This window comes from Hyla sarda, chromosome 12 (assembly GCF_029499605.1).
Source record: "Hyla sarda isolate aHylSar1 chromosome 12, aHylSar1.hap1, whole genome shotgun sequence".
NCBI lineage: Eukaryota > Metazoa > Chordata > Amphibia > Anura > Hylidae > Hyla > Hyla sarda.
The window spans coordinates 52,111,325-52,136,493 of NC_079200.1; the positions used below are offsets into that span (position 1 = coordinate 52,111,325).

General features: G+C 43.3%; 1 long non-coding RNA gene and 1 other non-coding gene across 2 annotated transcripts; one reads left to right on the top strand and one right to left on the bottom strand.

The window, feature by feature from the left end:
• The first annotated feature begins 12,368 nt into the window (after positions 1-12,368).
• LOC130297133 (U6 spliceosomal RNA) lies at positions 12,369-12,475 on the top strand. Its single transcript, XR_008849413.1, has one exon. It is a non-coding gene; the product is annotated as a U6 spliceosomal RNA (small nuclear RNA).
• Positions 12,476-21,242: 8,767 nt separating this feature from the next.
• On the bottom strand, positions 21,243-21,799 carry LOC130297091 (uncharacterized). The gene is made up of 2 exons (XR_008849393.1): positions 21,685-21,799; positions 21,243-21,583 (listed from the first exon to the last, which is right to left on the bottom strand). It is a non-coding gene; the product is annotated as an uncharacterized LOC130297091 (long non-coding RNA).
• Between the last annotated feature and the right edge of the window lie 3,370 nt (positions 21,800-25,169).

A 25,169-nucleotide genomic window follows, 5' to 3' on the forward strand; every position in this document is an offset into this window, starting at 1 on the left:
TTCTAAGCGGAAGCACTCACAGCGTGCGACCGCTCATCTCAACCGCCAAGCCACGCCCCCGGCAACACCAGCATGTTAGTGTAAAAATGTTAATTTTTTTACACATAAAGGCTGGTGTAGACCCCACCTTTTCCTTTTCATAAGGGGTAAAAGGAGAAAAACATGTGTGTGCGAGTGTGTGTGTGTGTGTGTGGGGGGGGGGGGGGGCAAACCTCCAGCTGTTGCAAAACTACAACTCCCAGCATGCACTGACAGACAGTGCATGCTGGGAGTTGTACTTTTGCAACATCTGGAGGCACACTGGTTGGAAAACCTTCAGTTAGGTTCTGTTACCTAACTCAGTATTTTCCAACCAGTGTGCCTCCAGCTGTTGCAAAATTGCAACTCTCAACATGTACTGATCTTCACAGTGATCTCCAAACTGTGCCCCTCTAAATCTTGCAATACTACATATCCCAGCATGCCCAGTTGTAGTTTTGCAACATCTGAAGGGCTACAGTTTAGAGACCACTGTATAGTGGTCTTCTAACTGTAGCCCTCCATATGTTGCTAGGCAACAACTCACTGGCTTCCATAGGATCGCGCACCAGGGAGATGCACCAGGGAGCCATATCTCGGTAAGTGACCTCTGGCGCCGATGACCACCAGTTTCCTCACTCTTCCAGGACAAAAGTCGGTGGACAGAGCGGGGAACAGAACTCTAACTCCCCCACCCCCGAACTGCTATTGGTCAGTCGTCTCTGACCGACCAATAGCAGGAATAGGAGGGGTGGCACCCCTGCCACCTTACTCCTATGCCTTCAGGGGGATCGGGGGTGTCTTAGACACCCCCGATCCTCCTTATTTTCCCGGTCACTGGAGACCCGTATGACGCGGAATCGCCGCAGATCACCGGTCTGAATTGAACTGATCGCTGACATGGGGGGGTTCTCAGGACCCCCCAGGGATTTGCACGTGATGCCTGCTGAGGCATGCTTTGGACACTTAAAAGAAAAATTCACAATTTTTCACAGACAGAAATAAAATAAATGAGTCAAACAAGTCAAAGAACGGTTTAAAAACAGGGGAACTTTATTATTTATTAAAATGTTTGTGTAGGGATTTTTGTAACCTTCCATCACTCACAAAGAGCGTACAGTAACTAACTCAGGACAGGAAAAACCTCCAGAGGGGAGGAAACCTGTAGGGAATCCATGGCTACTGTATTGCCCTTCCTCTGGGCATACTAAAGGAGGTTACCTCTAGAATTTGGGCAAAGTGTCTGTGTATGTGCGTGATTCGAGGGTTTATGCCTTCATCCAACTTCTTGCTGTAAGTCCGGAAATATGTGCCTTATTACAACGTCTTGATAGTCCGGAAATGCTACTCCACATCCTGGAAATAGTGCATCTAAGATAGGAAAACAAAAGATAGATTATTTACATGTTTATTATAGAAATGCACATGGAACTGCACTAAAGACCTTTTGGACACAACAATGTGACACTTACCAATCACAGTGATGTATTCAACTTCACATTCCCGCGCGCCTACAGTGTCCAGCATCGGCCCCTCACTGATGAAGAATGAGCAGGAGCTGTGTTATTTCTGCTCAGTGCTGCTCTCTGGTGGACAATGGTTATGACATCACATGTGTGACACGCTGTTACCTCCTGGGAGTTCTAGTTGAGCAGTGCTGCTCTCTGATTGGCTGAAACCTAAAAAGCTTTTTAACATATTCTGCATGACTGTTACCTAAGGGATTTTTTTTTTTAGCATTTTTTTTAATAAAATGACTATACTCCATGTGGGTGTGTTATATTTGTTTATACTCAGTATTTGTAATATCATTTGCTGTCAGGGCATGCTTGGAGTTGTAGTTTTGCAACAGCTGGACAGACGTCTGTCGGAAGGGGGGGGAGGGGGGAGACCACCAAAGATAAGGCAATGTGGGCTTTGAAAAACGCCACAGATACATTGTGTTTAGTCCCAGCCGAAGCCTAGGAACAGACACAATTTTTGTTTGAGGTTTATTTGGTAAAAAATAAAAATAAACACACCACAACAACTGCGTCCTCATTTCTATTCTCCCAAGACGCCATCTTTGTGTAATTTTTGCCAAAACCACTGGAAGAAATTTATCAAAACCTGTAAAGAGGAAAAGTGGTTGCCCATAGCAACCAGATAGTTTCTTTCATTTTTATGTGTTGGGCAGGAGAGAGTAATTGTGTCTAGGGTGTTGTAGTGGTAGTGTAGGGTCTGTTGGTATTAACCCTAAGATGTCATGATGCCAGGGCGAGGTTTCCTTAGTGTTAATAGTCCTACCGCCAACTGTCCCAGAAACGGTAGGGAGAATAACGGAATATCCACAGCAGATTTTATGAATAAACTGAAGAACTTTACTTGAGGATTTTATACAACAGTCTTCAAACATAACAGTCTCTCTAGAGTGAACCGGGATACAGGTTCCTCACAGGTTGTGCTGGGACTCTGAAGCAATGAGCTTTGATGCTAGCCACTGTGCTACTAATTATAATATTTTAGCTGGTAGTAGTCACACAGGATTAAGTAGTTTGAGCTTTGGTAACTCACGTTTTAGTGGCTGCTGGATCTTAGGCTTTGGCCTAGCTGACTTGAATTGATGCTGATGAGATTTGTGCTGCTTGATAGTCCGGGACTAAGAGAGGCAAGAGCTAAGAGAGTGAATTGATTGACTACAGCCCCTTATATATTAAGGAGGCTGGACAAAGCTCATTGGCCGGCAAACCTGTAAGTCCTGACCCAGTGAACTCTGGGTACATCACATGACCCTGTAAGGTCCTTAAACCATAGTACAATCATAATTAAAGGCACGTGACCTGCTAAGGTCCTATACATAATATTTCCTATACATTAAATATATATATATATGAACACAATTTACATGAGGCGACCAGGGGTAAGCCCTGCAAGAGTGCCCTATGAGAGTGAAGGAACTCTGGCTGAGGGGACTTTAGACAGGGACAGGACCAAGTCCTGTACCGGGACACCAAATTTTAAAATGAAAAGTGAAAGAAGCGATCTGATTGGTTGCTATGGGCAACTGGTCAATTTTCCTCTGCACAAGTTTTCCTACATGTCCCCCAATGTGTATTACTATTATGATAATAGACTTACCTCCCAACTGTCCCGGATCTGACGTGTCCTGCTTCTGTGATCTCCTGTGATGCACGGAGCCTCAGTGTGATCACTACTCACAGTACAGAGCGAAGCCCCAGGAGATCATGGAGTGTCTGCTCTATCATGTCATCTCCCCTGAGCTAAGAGGAAGCACTCATTGGTCCTGCAGCCTGGGAAAGGCACCTGCATCAACCAATCAGAGGCTTCCTGTTACAGGGGGCAGGGGGAGATGCTGCAGATGGATCAGCTACTTAACCCCTAAAGTAAATTTTTTTCTTATTCAAAATCTTTATTAATTTTCAATAATTTTCAATAAACAAAAAAACAATAACAAGGCACGACAGTGACAGAGGCACAATGTGTTAAGCATGGCCTCAATGCAAGATAAAAAAACAGAATAAGTCATAAAGACCGTGCATGGCAGAAAGTGCGGTCAGCACTAGGGAGTCCGTTACTCGCGCAACAGACATGAAGGACATCATGTCAAAGCAATCAGTATACTCAACAAGGAACACCAACTTAGAATATGTAATAACCACATCAATGCTAAAGCGGCAAGGTTCAGAAGGGAAAAAATAGAGGGATATAGATAAAAAGTGAAGAACAGAAAAATAAGAGGGTATGTAAAACACAGAAACAGGCAGACATGACAACATACAGAGACAAGGGTCTTACAGACAGACAAGAAATAACAAGGGAAGTAGGGCGGGAAGGTTACCAAGACAGACGAGAGAAAGCGTAGCCAAAAAAGGGTCATGGCGTCACAGAGGATCCCAAGGCCAATAGGTCACGGTACTCGGAGGTAGACTGGAAGGATGATCAATCATACCACGTTTTGGTACATCTTTCATTTTCTGCAGGGGTCAAGGCAATTAACTCCTCCATGTGCTGAAAATAATTCACCTCTGCAAGCCATTCCCCAACAGTCGGGGGCGTGGAAGACCTCCATTTACGGGGAATAACTGACTTAGCAGCCTGCAGAAAATAGCGTAAGAGAGATTTCCGGAAGGAAGTAGCAGAAATGTCAAACATGAAGAGCAGGACTGCCTCAGGGGAATCCGGAACAGTCACACCGGTGATATCGTGAGTGATAGAGCGTACTGAAGTCCAGAATGGACGCAGTGAGGGACAACCCCACCAGATGTGCAACATCGTATCAGTCGCTTGTCCACAACGCCAACAAAGGTCAGAGACTGACGGGTACCATCGATGCAACTGCTCCGGAGTCCTATACCAGCAGGAGAGTATTTTGTAGTTCGTCTCTTGTGATCTGTTAGGTATGATTGACTTATGTGAAAGGTGAAAGCATTTCTGCCATTGCTCCGGGGAGAACTGAGAGCCGAGGTCCGCCTCCCAAGCGCTACAGAAGGAGGGCAAAGAAGAGGTGTGTTGAGTAAGCAACAATCTGTACAGAAACCCTATGGTGTGGGGGGGCAAGGAGGGGGCCATGCAAAGTCCCTCAAAGGGAGTTAACTCCCGATGCAGGTGGGCCGAGCGTGACACCGAAGAGTAGAAATGTTTTAGTTGTATGTATTCAAAAGGCTTACGGGGATGGGGAAGTTCAACTGGACGTATGTCAGCAAGGGCAATAAGCCCTCAGAGGACAACACGTGAAAAAAACGGAGTGGGTCAGATTTGGAGCTCCCCACAGCTTGAAGAGTTTTTAAATGATCTTAATACCAACACATGGGGACTTCATTTTACTCATAATATCTTTCACAATAATGCAGAATTCCTAGATGTTGTCGTATTTCATGACGAAGCCAATAGACTAAGCACTCGCACTTTTTTCAAGGAGGTAGATAGCAATAGCTATTTGGACTTTTCTAGCTCCCATTACAAAAAATGAATTTCTAACATCCCGTAAGGTCAGTTCACTCTTAAAACTCGCTTTAAAGGGAAGAAATATCCTAAGGCCATTATAGAGTCGGCATACAAGAAGGCCAGCTTACAGACACAAGCAGAATGTCTGTCTAAAACAACACGCAACAATTCCAAAAACTATGACTGGTCCTCCAATTTTATTACCACCTTCACACGGGAACATATGCAGGTTAAGGAAATTCTATCCAAACACTGGTCGATCCTATTAAAAGATCCCTACCTATGTGACATTCTACCCCACAAACCCTCGGTCACTTTTAGACGTGGGCGCACTCTACGCAATATAGTCGCCCCTAGCAGACTAAGAGCTGCTACTTCTGGCCAGACTAATAATTTTTTGACCAGTATAGGTAGCTATCAATGTGGCATCACAAGATGTAAATGTTGTGCCAGTATTAATAATCGCTTTAAAAAATTCACGTCCACCAAAACAGGCGAGCATTTTAATATCAAAACCTTTTTAAACTGTTCCTCTCAATATGTGATATATCTACTGGAATGCCCTTGCAAACTCCAATATGTGGGCCGTACCATCCGTTGCCTACGGGAAAGAATTAACAAACATCGTAGCAACACCGTTCATGGTTTCTTGCTACACAGTGTCTCCAGCCACCTGCTTCAGGTACACAAGCAAGATTTCCGATGCATTACGGTTACACCTATTGAAGGCATCTCAAAAGAGGACCCGCAAAGATTCAGTACATTGAGGAAAAGAGAGAACTTTTGGATCTATAAACTCAAAACTCTTGCACCCGGAGGCCTTAATGAACTTATTGAATGCTCCCTGTAATCCTCACCAATATTATTATTATCTGTCCACAGGGTTATCTGTTTCTCTTGTATCAATTACTCAATATTTGTTATATATACTTTTGGTCCAATATTTACTCACTAATTTATCGAGTGTTTACATTTTAACATATTTTGCATCTTATTTACCGTGTGCTTCTATGTGGTTTTACTAACATCCCAACACTGCGTATTTATAATGGGTTTGTTTACTCCATATCTCTAAATTTTATATTTATGACATTTATATTTATATTGATTTCCCTTATGTTAATATTGATTTTATATCCATGAATTTTATACATATATAGATTTATATCCATATTTATAATATTTACATTTATATCTTTACTTTCATTTTATATCAATTTTTTTACCGTATTTTCCTATATACTGTTATTCTTTTATCTAATTTACCATAGACATTTGGGCTTCTGCTTTATATGTCACACTCTTTTCGACGAGGTTGTTGGTGATTTATTGCCCCCTTACGTTCGGTTTTATTATCATTATATTAAAACCATCTTATCTATTTTATTCTACACTTCTATGTGTATACTTGTCATAGATAGCTATGGTTCTGTTACCACTCATATATTCTTACATTTTGGTTATGTTACCCCTATGCCCTGATTTATTATGGCTCTCTAGACACGCTTCATCTGATAATCATGGGTCTATGATCCATTCCTATTAATCTCCCTTTTCCTCTCCCCCTCCTTATTCCCCCCCCCTCTTTTTCTTTACATTTTATTATTTCTGGCAGTCCATTTGCAACTGCTGTAGGCCCTTAACTTTTAGCCCACCCCTATGAGTGTTTTTCTAGTTCTAATCGTGCTGCCTATTTATCATGTTCCGCCCCTTTTGTCACGGGGTAGGGCTAGTAACTCCGACCTTCGTAAATGACGGCCTCGCTTCCATCGTCCCATTCATAGCAACGCGTCCCTAACAACCAGCAGGGACGCGTCGCTTCCTGCAAACAGCGCGGCAATGCCAGCTAATTGGCCGGACCGCGCAGTCCGCTGATGGGTCAATGCAGCTGTACGTCGCTGATTGGCTCCATCCCCCCGCCTCCCATGTGGTTAGCGACGCGTCCCTAGCAATCATCTCGGGATGAGCGCTGCCGTTATCTGCACTTTTATATGTCGCTGCTTCAATGCAGCATCACAGAACATCCACCCCTTTAGCCTACCATGGTTCACACTATACAAATGTACATCCTTTCCTTACTATATTTTCATGTTTTTATGATTGTTGATTCTATGCTAGGTGTGTAAGGGCAACACCTGTAGTGACCTTTGACCATTCTAGCCACGCCCACTTTGCGTTTTTGGCGCCTGTTCACATTGTATTTAAACTTGCCATGTGTCCTATGCATGTTATGCTGATCTGATGAAGAGGGGTTTACCCTCGAAACGCGTCATCTTGTCCATTTTATTGTTTTTTTTAAATAAAATGTCCTGCTGAGGACTTTCCTATTACCTTTGGCATCCGCCTCATCTGTCTACAAGAGTCTGCAGCGCCATACCTGAGGGTTTTTTCCTGCTCTACTTCTAATATTGACTCCCAGGACGACTTGTTTCCTCCTGCAACCCATCGGCATAGCAGCGACTCGCACTACAGTACCCAGATTATATCGTGGGTGATATGCTTTTTTGCATAGATCTCAAAGATCTTTCATCTATAACCCATTGCCTCCTGTGTTTTTGAGCTAGCAGCGCCTGGATTATCGTTGGTCCATCTTCCTCTACCTCTTCGCAAAGTAAGATTAAGGTCACCACATAAAACAACAGTGCCCCTAAGTAGCGGGAGAGCAACATCAATAAAGTTAAGCAAAAAGGGGATCTGTTGGAGATTCGGGCAGTAGACATTAAGAATCGTGAATTTGTGTCCCCCAATACTTAAAGAAAAGATAAAGTAACGTGCATCCGGGGCAATCGTACAGTTCAGAACCTGATGGGGAAGAGACTTGTGAATGGCGATCGCCACCCCACAGGATCTGGACAGAGGATTGTCAGCACAGAACCAGGAGGTGTAGTGTGGATGTTTGAGAGAGGGTGTGTGGCCTACCTTCAAATGTGTCTCTTGAAAACATACCAGATGAGTCCGTTGCTTGTGACAATGGTGAAGGATCTGAGCCCTTTTTTCCGGGGTGTTGAGACCTTTGGCATTAAAAGAAATAATCTTGAGATCTGCCATGAGAAACTCAGAGAAACCGAGAGAAAACAAAAAACCAGAGTTAGTACAGGAATGAGGCTCTATTATAGGGGGTCAGATAAAAAAAAAAGGGGGGGGGGGAAACAAAACACAGGAATAAGACAAGGGGGAAAAACAAAAAGGAGCAACACAAAAGGAGAACAAGTACACAACAAGAGCAGCAAACACCTACACAAGACAGACCAACAAAACAAGAGAGAAGAGAAAGAAGAAAAGAAAAGAAAAAAGAGGGGTAACGAAATAAGCAGTAGACAGACAGAGAGAAGAGACTTCTGCTGCGGAAACTAACAAGAACAATAAATAGTAAAGGAGGGAAGAAGTCCCAAGGACCAGATCGTCCCCAGGAGCCCTATACCTATAGGGGGGTAAAGTTAGTCAGGTAGCGAGAGAGACAGAACCCACTACACTGAATATGTAACAGTAGCTGAAAAAGAGCCCAAAAGTGCTAGAGGACAATGAAAATGAGTCAGATGAAAAGGGGGAAAAACATACAAAAAGCACAATTAGAGGCACTGAGGAGAGAATAGTGACATTACAGTTTCTAATACAATAATCCCAAATCCCCAAATGACAACTATCAGTAGCACCAGAAGATAACATTAATAAAAATGAGCAATCAACTGCTAAATAGCACATTTCTAGTGCAAAGAACAAGTGGTAGGTTGCGAGGCCATACGAGAAGCAGCAGCCACCGAGGGCAGCTGCGACTGGCGAGACTAAGGGGCCACTCGGGGTCCGCGAGAGTCTCTAGGAGGGAGTCCAGAGCGAGGGGCTCTCGCCGGAGGTGAAGTAGGGGGCGGGACTGGCCGTTGGAACGGAGGGGAATGCAACATAGGCCATTCCGGAAGCACCACCTCAGGTAAATCCAGGGCTTGGAGAAAGCTGGGAAGATCCTCCGGAGAGCGCAGGGACACCACGCGCCCCCTATTGCGCACTGTGAGGGAGAAAGGAAAACCCCAGCGGTACGGAAAGTCCCTGTCACGCAGGACCTGCAGAAGGGGCTTAAGAGCAGCTCGTTGGACCAGTGTATGGCGTGAGAGATCGGGGTACAACTGGACAGGGACGTCCTTGTAGGTGATCTGTCGACGTCTTCTCGCACGTCGCAAAATGTCCTCCTTCAGGGCATAAAAGTGTATCCGGCAGATTACGTCTCTTGGATTGCGGTCGTCAGAGCTCGGTGGGCGCTGAGCTCTATGTGCTCGGTCCATCTCTATGTGCGCCTCAGGAGGCCTGTCTAGGAGGTCATTGAAAATAGCAGGAAGGGCCTCCTACAGCTCCCCAGATGACACCGCCACTGGCAAACCACGGATTCTGATGTTGTTCCTGCGGCTACGATTTTCAATATCATCCAAGTGTTGCTGAAGATGGAACAATTGGTCAGTGTGGCCACTCACTACAGCCTGCAAAGCCTGAAGGGAGGTTAAAGTAGAGTCCTGTGCCGCCTCCACCCTGGCGGACACAGAGGAAAGTTCTGAACGTAGTTGTGCAAATTCTTGCTTGCATTCGAGGACCACCTGTCGGGTGAGTGTAGAGATATCATCTTTAGTTGGGAGAGACTGTACCAACGACTGTAGGTCAGCCAGAGTGATAGGAGCAGAGGCCGCAATGGCAGGAGGCACTACCACATCACAATGCATAAAGAGCGGAAAAGTGGTGGGGTGGCATCCAAGCTGCAGGCTACCTCCTGGTGTGTGGGAGGCAGTTGAGGGCCAGGAGGGGGCGAGGTTGATGGCCCCTGGCTGGAAGGTGCAGAGGCCGGAGGGGAGGCAGCTAGTGCAGACCCTGCAGGAGATGATGAGGCAGAATGTGAGCCAGCAGCCCAGGAAGAGCCAGACACCCATGGGGGGGAAGGTGACCCAGCTGCCAGGCCTGCAGGTAATAGAGATGGTGGCGGTAGGAAGGCAGGAGGTACTTGGGGAGACCCTGGGGGAGAAGCCCCCTCGGGTCTCAGGAGAGGGACATCCAGATGCAGCATAGCCGTAGTGCCCCTCCAGGAGGGTGGGGATGGGCCTAGTGGAGGCTGTAGGTGAGGTACCGTAGGGGTTAACAGGGTATCCCCTGTGAGCAAGTCCAATGTGGGGGGACCGCTGACAGGAAGCACCTCCATGGCTAGGGGTCTCTCAGGGGTTCCTCTTACCTGGCTCCATAAGGGTCCAGGCTCTAGACCGCACACAAGCAGAGCGGGAGCCACGTCAGGAAGGTGGGCCTGCTGCGTGCCGCCATCTTGCTGCCAGGGAGAGCCGGGGCAGCACTTCAGAAGGGATGGCCGGAGGAGCACCGGAACGCTCCGGAGGTGAGCAATGATGATCCCGATGGCGGGCGCACTCCTCTTCAGCGCGGCCTTGTATCAGAGCCGTGGCTGCCGGAGGGGCCGTGCGTGTACCACTCCGCTGTTCCAAGATGGCGCCGGGCATCAGAGCAGGCAGCGGGGTCCCCGTGCGGAAGGGCTGGGCCCGGGTAAAGTAAGTGTCGAGAGACATGGGAAGTGGTGGGGGGATGCCAGAGACCTTCTTCTTTTTGTTCCTCGATCTATTCCCCATAGGCACAGCACAAGAAGGGCAAAAATAGCTAACGACAGGCAGGAGCTCCTCAGCAGCACGTCCTCCTACAACCATGGCTAGACACGCCCCCCTAAAGTAAATTTTTTAATGGGCGAGAACACACCCAAAATCTGTCCCAACAAAACTTTGCTTTGCATCCTGCAATTTCTCCCAACTGTTCTTTTTCTACCTGCTTGTAAGGCATGCCTACACTAACTTTTTAATTTCTTAACCCCTTCATGACCCAGGGTTTTTCCATTTTTGCACTTTCAGTTTTTCCTCCTTACCTTTAAAAAACATAACTCTTTCAATTTTGCACCTAAAAATCCATACCATGGCTTATTTTTTGCGCCACCAATTCTACTTTGTAATGACATTAGTCATTTTACGCAAAAATTTACAGAGAAACGGAAAAAAAATTCATTGTGCAACAAAATTGAAGAAAAAACACAATTTTGTAACTTTTGGGGGCTTCCATTTCTACGCAGTACATTTTTCGGTAAAAATGACACTTTCTCTTTATTCTGTAGGTTTATACGGTTAAAATGATTTCCTAGTTATACAGGTTTGATTTTATTGTACTTCTGGAAAAAATCATAACTACATGCAGGAAAATTTATATGTTTAAAATTGTCAACTTCTGACCCCTATAACTTTTTTATTTTTCTGTGTATGGGATGGTATGAGGGCTCATTTTTTGCAACGTGATCTGAAGTTTTTAGCGGTACCATTTTTGTAATGATTGGACTTTTTGATCGCTTTTTATTTATTTTTTCATGATATAAAAAGTGACCAAAAATACGCTTTTTTGGACTTTGGAATTTTTTTTGCGCATACGCCATTGACCGTATGGTTTAATAAATAATATCTTTTTATAATTCAGACATTTCCGCATGCGAAGATACCACATATGTTTATTTTTATTTTTATTTACATTGGTTTTTTTTAAAATAGGAAAAGGGGGGTGATTCAAACTTTTATTAGGGAAGGGGTTAAATGATCTTTATTCACTTTTTTTTCCACTTTTTTTTTGCAGTGTTATAGGTCCCATAGGGACCTATAACACTGCACACACTGATCTTTCACATTGATCACTGGTTTCTCATAGGAAACCAGTGATCAATGATTCTGCCGCTTGACTGCTATTGCCTGGATCTCAGGCATGGAGCAGTCATTTGACGATCGGACAGCATGGAGGCAGGTAGGGATCCTCCGACTGTCATGTAAGCTGTTCGGGATGCCGCGATTTTGCCGCGGCAATCGCGAGCAGCTCCCTGAGCTAACCGGCATTAGTTTACTTTCACTTTAGATGCAGCATTCAACTTTGAACGCCGCGTCTAAAGGGTTAATAGCGTGCGGCACCGCGATCACTGCCGCGCGCTATTAGCCACGGGTCCTGGCCATTGCTAGGTGCCAGGCCCGACCCGCTATGACGAGGGGCCACGCCGTGGCCCCACGTTATAAAATGGGAGCTGACCCATGGCATACATGTATGCCATGGGTCGGGAAGGGGTTAAAGGGGTACTCCACCCCTAGAAATCTTATCCCCTATTAACGCATGCCTACACTCACTTCCTACACAGAAGGTAAATGGGACATCTTTAAATCAACTCTAAATAACTATACATCTAAATATATACGAAAGGGGAACAAATATAAACGATTAAAACTAAATCCTACATGGCTGACACATGATGTTAAAAGAGCAATAAACAACAAAAAAATAGCCTTCAAAAAATACAAATCTGATGGGTCAGCGATAACATTTAAACAGTACAAAGAGCTTAATAAAATCTGTAAGTGCTTGCTTTGGCAGCACATATACTAAAATTGGAACGATACAGAGAAGATTAGCATGGCCCCTGCGCAAGGATGACACGCAAATTCGTGAAGCGTTCCATATTTTTTCGTGGACATTATAGAAATGAACCTACAACTTGAGCTCTAAGAGGACATTTTATTGGATCATAAGTATGCTGAGATTATCTGCTTAGATGAGGGGTATTCGACAGGAGAAGAGTAGTTTCCCTTTTTACAGTTACCATTAGGGTATAGATTATCCAAAATGTTTCTTTAGTCAAACAGGAGTTACTATTAGAATTACAATAAGTATTTAAGGCCAAAAAAAATATAATTACAAATGTTTTTCTAGTATATAACCGCTTAATTTTTGATACCCAATATCTGGCTTAACCATGCAGAATTTAGTTACATAATCAGGTTATCTGTTTATTTGGTCAGATGTTGGGAAAGTTTAACATAAGGGGTGGAGGGTGACGAGAGGTGAAGACGATAAGTAGACAGTTCTAAGTCTTGCTTTGGATTGCCCACCCACTGTTCCCCATAAGTTGAGGTGGTAATGTGTTCCCTTGAGCTTTTTCAGCTGAAGGTGGTAATTTCCTCTACCAGTAACTTAAGACTAAAGGGTTTATCCCTTGGATTTACAGAATTGTATCTAATGTTAGTCATCTATATGTTTACTATTTATGATTTGTATTCTTCCCTATTAATCTTTTCTTCTTTTCTACTAGTACAACATGCCTGTGCGACCCGACCTCCTCCATCAGATTGTCTCAGTGAAAGGCCTGACGATTCCAGTCTACTTAGGGAGATCCTTTCTGGAACTTTACCTCTAGCAACAATGATCATCAGGGGTAGGAAACTGAACATTATTATGAATTCCCCTGATTCATATTCACCATGACGCGTTTTTTAACACTCAATGTAAAGGGCTTAAATACAGATGTGAAAAGACGTCTTCTTTTAAAAGATCTAAAATCTAAAAAAATAGATATAGCCCTTATCCAAGAAACGCATCATGAATCGTGTTCTTTTAAATTTGCATCTAGATACTATCCCACAGTATTTTCTGCTACACAGGATAAAAAAGGGGTAGAGTGGCTGTGTTGATATCCCGCACATGTCCTTTTCAGCTTTCAAACACAATGTTAGATCCTAATGGGAGATGGGTTATAGTCTTGGGTACACTGACAGGAGTCCCTCTCACAATATGTAACACGTACGCACCCAATTCATCCCAGATAACATTCCTGAATAATATCTTTTCCAAACTGGAAACGTTACTTCCAACAACATTGATAATTGGAGGGGACTTTAACATCCCATTCTCGAGTACAACCGATAGACATTCAGTACTACATAACACACCTTCCTCAGCAGTAATACGACTTTCCACTGCCTTCCGGAAACTTGTGAGAAAATACCATTTTTTTGACCTCTATAGGATAAGTAATCCCAATAGCAGAGAGTTTACATTCTTCTCACATCCTCATTCCACCCACTCTAGAATAGACACCTTCTTTGGGAATCTTTTAGGCCTCAAATTAGTTGACAATGTTAAAATACTCCCTATAACATGGTCAGACCATGCTCCAGTGATAATGGAATTAAAATCAACTACAACGCCTAGAAAAACCTGCCATTGGAGACTGAATGAATTGTTAATAAAGAAATTAGAATATAGAGATTCCATTGGAGGGTGTCTTAAAGATTACTTTGAAAGGAATGAGGGTAGTGTTACAAACAGTCATACCCTATGGGAGGCACATAAGGCAGTCATAAGGGGACACTGTATTTCGCTGTCTTCTCGGCTGAAAAAGAATTCTGCGTCTCTTACGAATGAGCTAAAAAAGAAACTAAAAAAACTGGAGGATGGAATGGTCTTATACCCCTCCTTGAGAAGGTTAAAACAGATTGTGCTCATACGAAATCAGTGGAAGGACGGTGAAATCGCCCAGGTGGAGAAAATGCTAACTTATACTAGACATACATATTACAGTAAAGCGAATAAACCTCATACCCTATTGGCCGCACAGCTAAACTCACAAAAGACACAGTCAAATCCTTTTGCTATAAAAAATTCCCAGGGACAATTGCACTATGATCCAACACAAATTGCCAATATTTTTCAGGAATATTATTCTAATTTATACAATTTACCTTCCCAACTACCCTCAGATCACACCACCAGAGATTCTATATTAAAAAAGTACCTTGATTCCTGTAAGCTCCCTAAAATGACTATATCGGATTTGACCAATCTAAACAGAGAATTTTCTCAGGAAGAAATAATAGATACTATTAAAGAACTACCAAATGGCAAGTCTCCTGGCCCAGATGGCCTTCCATACTCTTATTATAAAACTTTTTCTGAAATCTTACTTCCACATATGATCTCCCTTTTCAACTCCTTCTTAGGTGAAACTCCCATTCCGTCAAATATGTTAGAATCTTACATCACAGTCATTCCGAAATCCGGTAAGGATCCTTCGGAATGTGCTAGTTATAGACCAATTTCACTATTGAATTCGGACTTGAAGTTATTTACAAAAATACTGGCCAACAGACTTAGCTTAATTCTTCTGAAATTAATAGATAAAGACCAAGTAGGTTTCACCTTAAATAGACAAGCTGGAGATAACACTAGACGCACGGTCGATCTCATTGAGGTAATAAATAGGACTAAGTCCTCTGGACTTGTGTTAAGTTTAGACGTGGAAAAAGCGTTTGATCGCTTAAGTTGGCCTTTTATGGAATCTACCTTGCGAGCTTTTGGAGTCTCGGGACCGTTTATGACAGCGATCTCACACCTATACTCATCCCCAACGGCACGAGTTAGACTCCCTCACGCCACATCTCAAAAAATAAAAATTCATAATGGGACAAGACAGGGATGTCCTCTGTCCCCATTATTATTTGTGCTATGTATAGAACCATTAGCGGCCCTTGTCCGCGCAAATCCTGATGTTAAGGGGATAGTGGTAAAACATAGAGATTATAAGATAGCGCTATTTGCTGATGACGTATTGCTAACCATCTCTACTCCCCTGACCTCACTACCTTCCCTCCACTCCATTATCCACACTTATAGCCGTATGTCAGGATATAAGATAAATGAAGGTAAAACAGAAGCCTTACCCATTAACATACCTGACACCCAACTTTCTCTTCTTAAACTAAATTATCCGTATAGATGGCAGGATAACGCTATTACCTATTTAGGTGTACGCATTACCTCTAAATACTCTGCCCTTTACAAACATAATTTTCCTCAATTCTTTAAAGACATCAAATCCCAGATGGAAAAATGGTCTGGTCTCCCGATATCCCTTATTGGCAGGATTGCAGCAGTCAAAATGTCAGTATTGCCCAGATTCCTTTATTTATTAGAAACTTTGCCAGTATTAATACCTAGGGGAGCATTAAGGGGCTTTCAATCATCCATCCTCAGGTTTGTTTGGAGGGGGGACGCCACAGGGTGGCGTTGTCTGTCTTGACGGCCAAAAAGATCTATGGAGGACTAGCACTGCCAGACGTCTTTGACTATTATTATTCAGTTCACCTTAAAAATATTCCATCATGGTCACAATTTCGGGCATATAATAAATGGACGGACATAGAGAAGCTGTGGTCGGCCCCAGTCCATTTATGTGCTTTGATATGGGACTCAAACTATCAGGTCAATCTAAAACACTTACTTGGCCCGATGAGAACCACATTAAAAATATGGGAAACTGTCAGGACTAAATATTCATTAATGTCCCCCAACTCCCTTCTAACTCCCTTTATTTTTAATCCCTCTATTCCTGATAGTAATGATGTAGATATCATTTCCCCCTGGGTAGAGGCTGGGTTGTTTCACTTTGCAGATCTAGTGGACCCGATCAAAAGAACATTCCTAACCTTTCAAGCCCTTAGTGACAAGTTTAATCTTCCTAATGACACACAAAACTTTCTCCAAACCGTCACTTCACATGCAGGGTTAAGCTCACCTGAAGCTGCTTTCCCTAAACCAACATCCTTTGAGTTGTTGTGTAGGGGTGAGACCACCACGAGAGGTTTGATATCCTCCATTTACAATATTTTACATTCTTTCATATATCAAGATAATTGGAAACACCCCTACATGACAAAATGGGAAGAATATTTAGGCTATGAAATTCCAAGAGCCACATGGCAAACTATATGGGATAGAGCAGCGAAGTCTTCTTCCTGCGTAATACATAAAAAAAATCAATACAAAATTCTCTTTCAGTGGTATCACACACCGGAAGTATTAAACAAACTTTATCCACAAAATAATTCTAGTTGCTGGAGGTGTAGTATGGAGTTAGGTACACTACCACACATATTTTGGGATTGTCCCTCCCTGCGTCATTTTTGGTTGGAAGTGCAGTCTTTAATAGGGAATAGTGTTGAGCGGCATAGGCCATATTCGAATTCGCGAATATTCGCGAATATATGGACGAATATTCGTCATATATTCGCGAATATTCGCATATTCGTTATATGCTCGTTTTATTTTCGCGTATGCGAAAATACGCGCATGCGAAAATTTACATATGTGGAAATTCGTATATGCGAAAATTAGCATATGCTAATTTTCGCATATGCGAATTTTCGCACGCCAGTCTCACACAGTAGTATTAGAGCCTTCTTTACACCACACAAGCTGGAAGCAGAGAGGGGTGATCACTGTGATGTGTACTGTGAAGAAAAAAAAATAAAATAAAAAAAAACAAAAAAGGAATATTCGTAATTACGAATATATAGCGCTATATTCGCGAAATTCGCGAATTCGCGAATATGCGATATTCGCAAATAATATTCGAATTGCGAATATTCGCGAGCAACACTAATAGGGAAGATACTGAAACTGAAGATACATCTGAACCCAATCAATTATCTCTTAAATGTGCCCCCCCCTGGTATTAGAAAAAATAAACTCAGATTATTCCATTCCATACTCACGGCTGCAAAGTGTTTGATAGCCAAAGAATGGAAAAAGCCTACCCCTCCATCCGTACAAGCCCTAACCAATAGGATTCTGGAAGTTAGGCGGATGGAATATCTCTCTGCAATGACAGATAACAGGCTTTCTCATTTCTACGAAACTTGGAAGGAATGGGATGATTATATAGAAGACGATAACCAACACTGAATGGAGGAGAGTCGAAAGAGGTCGCATAGGCATGGATGTATTCTATTTTTCATATCTTGGTCAAACAGGTACTTTATTTTTATTATTTTTATCTTTTATTTATTTTTTCTTTCTTTTCCTTCTTCTTTTCATTTTCTTTATTCCGTTTCTGGAATCTAACCAAAATAATATAGATTGCTATGTTCCTACCTAATACACACTCACGGATTTGAATGTATTGTAGATAATCTATAAATCTGCAACTCAATTCCTATAGAAACATGGCAATTGCTTCAAGCTACCTAGTTGTAGGGTTCTTGTTACAATATTGCATATACGCTTTGACAATGAACTCTATTCTTGCTGCTGCAAGATTTTTCTTTCTTTGTTATTTTTATTTTTCTATTTTACTGAATTGAAAATTGTATTGATAAAACGATAAATAAACAGTTAAATAAAAAAAATAAAAAATCTGTAAAAATGTAATAAAAACAGCAAAAATTCAAAACGAGAGACAGGTGGCCAAAGAAAGCAAAAACTAATCCTAAATATTTTTTTAGATATATAAATTCAAAAAAACCAAGGACAGAGCATGTAGGACCCCTTAATAATGATAATGGGGTGGTTGTCACAGGCGATCAAGAGAAAGCGGAGCTACTGAATGGGTTTTTTAGTTCTGTATACACTATGGAAAAAGGAGCTGACATTGGCCAGGTCAGTGCTGGTAACACATCATGTAATGTGCTGAACTGGCTTAATGTAGAGATGGTACAAGGTAAGTTAAGTGATATAAATGTAAGCAAATCTCCAGGGCCAGATGGACTACACCCAAGAGTTCTTAGAGAGGTAAGTTCAGTAATATCTGTACCCCTGTTCATGATATTTAGAGATTCTCTGGTGTCTGGTATTGTGCCAAGGGACTGGCGCATGGCGAATGTGGTGCCAATCTTCAAAAAGGGCTCTAGGTCTTCCTGAGGAAACTATAGACCGGTAAGTTTAACGTGCATTGTGGGTAAATTGTTTGAAGGACTTATAAGGGATTACATACAGGAATACATAGGGGATAATAGTATTATAAGTGATAGCCAGCATGGGTTTACTAAGGATAGAAGTTGTCAAACCAATCTTATTTGCTTTTATGAAGAGGTGAGTAGAAGCCTTGACAGAGGAATGGCTGTGGATATAGTGTTTCTGGATTTTGCTAAAGCATTTGATACTGTCCCTCATAGACGTCTGACAGGTAAGTTAAGGTCTTTGGGTTTGGAAATTTTAGTTTGTAACTGGATTGAACACTGGCTCATGGATCGTACCCAGAGAGTGGTGGTCAATGATTCGTACTCTGATTGGTCCCCGGTTATTAGTGGTGTACCCCAAGGTTCAGTACTGGGCCCGCTGTTGTTTAATTTATTTATCAATGATATAGAGGATGGTATTAACAGCTCCGTTTCTATCTTTGCAGATGACACCAAGCTTTGTAGCACGGTACAGTCTATAGAGGATGTGCATAAGTTACAAGATGACTTGGATAGACTAAGTGTCTGGGCATCCACTTGGCAAATGAGGTTCAATGTGGATAAATGTAAAGTTATGCATCTGGGTACTAATAACCTGCATGCGTCGTATGTCTAAGGGGGGATTAAACTGTCAGAGTCACTGGTAGAGAAGGATCTGGGTGTACTTGTAGATCACAGACTACAGAATAGCATGCAATGTCAGGCTGCTGCTTCCAAAGACGGCACTCAAGGGACAGGGACATAATACTCCCCCTTTATAAAGCATTGGTACGGCCTCACCTGGAATATGCTGTTCAGTTTTGGGCACCTGTCCATAAAAGGGACACTGCAGAGCTGGAAAGGGTGCAGAGACGCGCGACTAAACTAATATGGGGCATGGAACATCTTAGCTATGAGGAGCGATTAAAGGAGTTACAATTGTTTAGTCTTGAGAAGAGACGTTTAAGGGGGGATATGATAAACGTATATAAGTATATTAATGGCCCATACAAAAAATATGGAGAAAAACTGTTCCAGGTTAAACCCCCCCAAAGGACGAGGGGGCACTCCCTCCGTCTGGAGAAGAAAAAGTTTAGTCTCAAGGGGCGACACGCCTTCTTTACCGTGAGGACTGTGAATTTATGGAACGGTCTACCTCACGAATTGGTCAAAGCAGGAACAATTAACAGCTTTAAAACAGCATTAGATACATTCATGGAACAAAATAACATTAATGCTTATGAAGAAATATAAAATCCCATCCCTTCCCCAATATCGCGCCACACCCCTACCCCTTAATTCCTTGGTTGAACTTGATGGACATATGTCTTTTTTCGACCGTACTAACTATGTAACTATGTAACTATGTAATTCCTAAAAGGGGTATTTAATTTTTAATTTTCACGGACCACTGTTCCAAAAATCTGTCAGACACCTGTGGGGCGTAAATGCTCACTGCTCCCCTTATTACATTCCGTGAGGGGTTTAGTTTCCAAAATGGAGTCACATGTGGGGGGGGAGGTCCATTGTTCTGGCACTATGGGGTCTTTGTAGACACACGAGGCCTTCAATTCCGGACAAATTTTCTCTCCAAAATCCCAATGGCGCTCCCTTCCTTCTGAGCAGTGTAGTACGCCCGCAGAGCACTTTACATCCACAGATGGGGCATGCTCTTGCTCAGAAGAAATGGGGTTACAAATTTTGGGGGGCTTTTTTTTCCCATTTTCCCTTGTGGGAATGAAAAATTTAGGGTAACACCAGCATTTTAGTAAAAAAAATTTTTTTTTTTCATTTTCTTATCCAACTTTAATGAAAAATTGTCAAACACCCGTGGGGTGTTAAAACTCACAATACCCCTTAATACGTTTCGTGAGGGGTGTAGTTTCCAAAATGGGGTCACACGTGGGTATTTATTTATTTATTTTGCGTTTATGTCAGAACCACTATAAAATCAGCCACCCCTGTGCAAATCACCAATTTAGGCCTCAAATGTACATAGTACACTCTAACTCCAGCCTCCAGCTGTTGCAAAATTGCAACTCTCAACATCTACTGATCTGCACAGCGATCTCCAAACTGTACCCCTCTAAATCTTGCAATACTACATATCCCAGCATGCCCAAACAGCTGTCTGGGCATGCTGGGAGTTGTAGTTTTGCAACATCTGAAGGGCTACAGTTTAGAGACCACTGTATAGTGGTCTTCTAACTGTAGCCCTCCATATGTTGCTAGGCAACAACTCACTGGCTTCCATAGGATCGCGCACCAGGGAGATGCACCAGGGAGCCATATCTCATCGCTGCCCGCCCGGTAAGTGACCTCTGGCGCCGATGACCACCAGTTTCCTCACTCTTCCAGGACAAAAGTCGATGGACAGAGCGGGGAACCGAACTCTAACTCCCCCAACCCCGAACTGCTATTGGTCAGTCGTCTCTGACCGACCAATAGCAGGAATAGGAGGGGTGGCACCCCTGCCACCTTACTCCTATGCCTTCAGGGGGATCGGGGGTGTCTTAGACACCCCCGATCCTCCTTATTTTCCCGGTCACTGGAGACCCGTATGACCCGGAATCGCCGCAGATCGCCGGTCTGAATTGAACTGATCGCTGACATGGGGGGGGGTTCTCAGGACCCCCCAGGGGTTTGCACGTGATGCCTGCTGAGGCATGCTTTGGACACTTAAAAAAAAAATCACAATTTTTCACAGACAGAAATAAAATAAATGAGTCAAACAAGTCAAAGAACGGTTTAAAAACAGGGGAACTTTATTATTAATAAAATGTTTGTGTAGGGGATTTATGTAACCTTCCATCACTCACAAAGAGCGTACAGTAACTAACTCAGGACAGGAAAAACCTCCAGAGGGGAGGAAACCTGTAGGGAATCCATGGCTACTGTATTGCCCTTCCTCTGGGCATACTAAAGGAGGTTACCTCTAGAATTTGGGCAAAGTGACTGTGTATGTGCGTGATTCGAGGGTTTATGCCTTCATCCAACTTCTTGCTGTAAGTCCGGAAATATGTGCCTTATTACAACGTCTTGATAGTCCGGAAATGCTACTCCACATCCTGGAAATAGTGCATCTAAGATAGGAAAACAAAAGATAGATTATTTACATGGTTATTATAGAAATGCACATGGAACTGCACTAAAGACCTTTTGGACACAACAATGTGACACTTACCAATCACAGTGATGTATTCAACTTCACATTCCCGCGCGCCTACAGTGTCCAGCATCGGCCCCTCACTGATGAAGAATGAGCAGGAGCTGTGTTATTTCTGCTCAGTGCTGCTCTCTGGTGGACAATGGTTATGACATCACATGTGTGACACGCTGTTACCTCCTGGGAGTTCTATTTGAGCAGTGCTGCTCTCTGATTGGCTGAAACCTAAAAAGCTTTTTAATATATTCTGCATGACTGTTACCTAAGGGATTTTTTTTTTAGCATTTTTTAAATAAAATGACACTACTCCCTGTGGGTGTGTTATATTTGTTTATACTCAGTATTTGTAATATCATTTGCTGTCAGGGCATGCTTGGAGTTGTAGTTTTGCAACAGCTGGACAGACGTCTGTCGGAAGGGGGGGGAGACCACCAAAGATAAGGCAATGTGGGCTTTGAAAAACGCCACAGATACATTGTGTTTAGTCCCAGCCTAAGCCTAGGAACAGACACAATTTTTGTTTGAGGTTTATTTGGTAAAAAATAAAAATAAACACACCACAACAACTGCGTCCTCATTTCTATTCTCCCAAGACGCCATCTTTGTGTAATTTTTGCCAAAACCACTGGAGGAAATTTATCAAAACCTGTAAAGAGGAAAAGTGGTTGCCCATAGCAACCAGATAGTTTCTTTCATTTTTATGTGGGGGGCAGGAGAGAGTAATTGTGTCTAGGGTGTTGTAGTGGTAGTGTAGGGTCTGTTGGTATTAACCCTAAGATGTCATGATGCCAGGGCAAGGTTTCCTTAGTGTTAATAGTCCTACCGCCAACCGTCCCAGAAACGGTAGGGAGAATAACGGAATATCCACAGCAGATTTTATGAATAAACTGAAGAACTTTACTTGAAGATTTTATACAACAGTCTTCAAACATAACAGTCTCTCAAGAGTGAACCGGGATACTGGTTCCTCACAGGTTGTGATGGGACTCTGAAGCAATGAGCTTTGATGCTAGCCACTGTGCTACTAATTATAATATTTTAGCTGGTAGTAGTCACACAGGATTAGGTAGTTTGAGCTTTGGTAACTCACGTTTTAGTGGCTGCTGGATCTTAGGCTTTGGCCTAGCTGACTTGAATTGATGCTGATGAGATTTGTGCTGCTTGATAGTCCGGAACTAAGAGAGGCAAGAGCTAAGAGAGTGAATTGATTGACTACAGCCCCTTATATATATTAAGGAGGCTGGACAAAGCTCATTGGCCGGCAAACCTGTAAGTCCTGTCCCAGGGAACTCTGGGTACATCACATGACTCTGCAAGGTCCTTAAACCATAGTACAATCATAATTAAAAGCACGTGACCTGCTAAGGTCCTATACATAATATTTCCTATACATTAAATATATATATATGAACACAATTTACATGAGGCGACCAGGGGTAAGCCCTGCAAGAGTGCCCTATGAGAGTGAAGGAACTCTGGCTGAGGGGACTTTAGACAGGGACAGGACCAAGTCCTGTACCGGGACACCACATTTAAAAATGAAAAGTGAAAGAAGCGATCTGATTGGTTGCTATGGGCAACTGGTAAATTTTCCTCTGCACAAGTTTTCATACATGTCCCCCAATGTGTATTACTATTATTATAATAGACTTACCTTCCAACCGTCCCGGATCTGACGTGCTTCTGTGATTTCCTGTGATGAACGGAGCCTCAGTGTGATCACTACTCACAGTACAGAGCGAAGCCCCAGGAGATCATGGAGTGTCTGCTCTATCATGTCATCTCCCCTGAGCTAAGAGGAAGCACTCATTGGTCCTGCAGCCTGGGAAAGGCACCTGCATCAACCAATCAGAGGCTTCCTGTTACAGGGGGCAGGGGGAGATGCTGCAGATGGATCAGCTACTTAACCCCTAAAGTAAATTTTTTTCTTATTCAAAATCTTTATTAATTTTCAATAATTTTCAGTAAACAAAAAAACAATAACAAGGCACGACAGTGGCAGAGGCACAAGGTGTTAAGCATGGCCTCAATGCAAGATAAAAAAAACAGAATAAGTCATAAAGACCGTGCATGGCAGAAAGTGCGGTCAGCACTAGGGAGTCCGTTACTCGCACAACAGACAGGAAGGACATCATGTCAAAGCAATCAGTATACTCAACAAGGAACACCAACTTAGAATATGTAATAACCACATCAATGCTAAAACGGCAAGGTTCAGAAGGGAAAGAATAGAGGGATATAGATAAAAAGTGAAGAACAGAAAAATAAGAGGGTATGTAAAACACAGAAACAGGCAGACATGACGACATACAGAGACAAGGGTCTTACAGACAGACAAGAAACAACAAGGGAAGTAGGGCGGGAAGGTTACCAAGACAGACTAGAGAAAGCGTAGCCAAAAAAGGGTCATGGCGTCACAGAGGATCCCAAGGCCAATAGGTCACGGTACTCGGAGGTAGACTGGAAGGATGACCAATCATACCAAGTTTTGGTACATCTTTCATTTTCTGCAGGGGTCAAGGCAATTAGCTCCTCCATGTGCTGAAAATAATTCACCTCTGCAAGCCATTCCCCAACAGTCGGGGGTGTGGAAGATCTCCATTTACGGGGAATAACTGACTTAGCAGCCTGCAGAAAATAACGTAAGAGAGATTTCCAGAAGGAAGTAGCAGAAATGTCAAACATGAAGAGCAGGACTGCCTCAGGTGAATCCGGAACAGTCACACCGGTGATATCGTGAGTGATAGAGCGTACTGAAATCCAGAATGGTCAGAGACTGACGGGTACCATCGATGCAACTGCTCCGGAGTCCTATACCAGCGGGAGAGTATTTTGTAGTTCGTCTCTTGTGATCTGTTAGGTATGATTGACTTATGTGAAAGGTGAAAGCATTTCTGCCATTGCTCCGGGGAGAACTGAGAGCCGAGGTCCGCCTGCCAAGCGCTACAGAAGGAGGGCAAAGAAGAGGTGTGTTGAGAAAGCAACAATCTGTACAGAAACCCTATGGTGTGGGGGGAGGCAAGGGGGGGGGGGGGGGCATGCAAAGTCTCTCAAAAGGAGTTAACTCCCGATGCTGGTGGGCCGAGCGTGACACCGAAGAGTAGAAATGTTTCAGTTGTATGTTTTCAAAAGGCCTACGGGGATGGGGAGGTTCAACTGGACGTATGTCAGCAAGGGGCAATAAGCCCTCAGAAGACAACACGTAAAAAAAAAACGGAGTGGGTCAGATTTAACCCCACCCAGGAATCCACTGGAAGCAACTCCCGGGGGAAAGTTCGGGTGATCAGTGATTGGCAGTAAGGGACCAGAGGGGTCCACCAAAGACCCTCTAGCTGAAGAACAATGGAGGGCAGAGAAGGTTTGCCTGGAGGTGAACGACAGGAGAGACAAGGAGGATGGAGGTGGGGGCCAAGACCAAGGAAGCCCCGCTAAAGAGAGGGGGGTAACATTATGTGCAATGCGCACCCAGAGTTTAGAGGCTGAGTTATGCAAAATATCCAGTA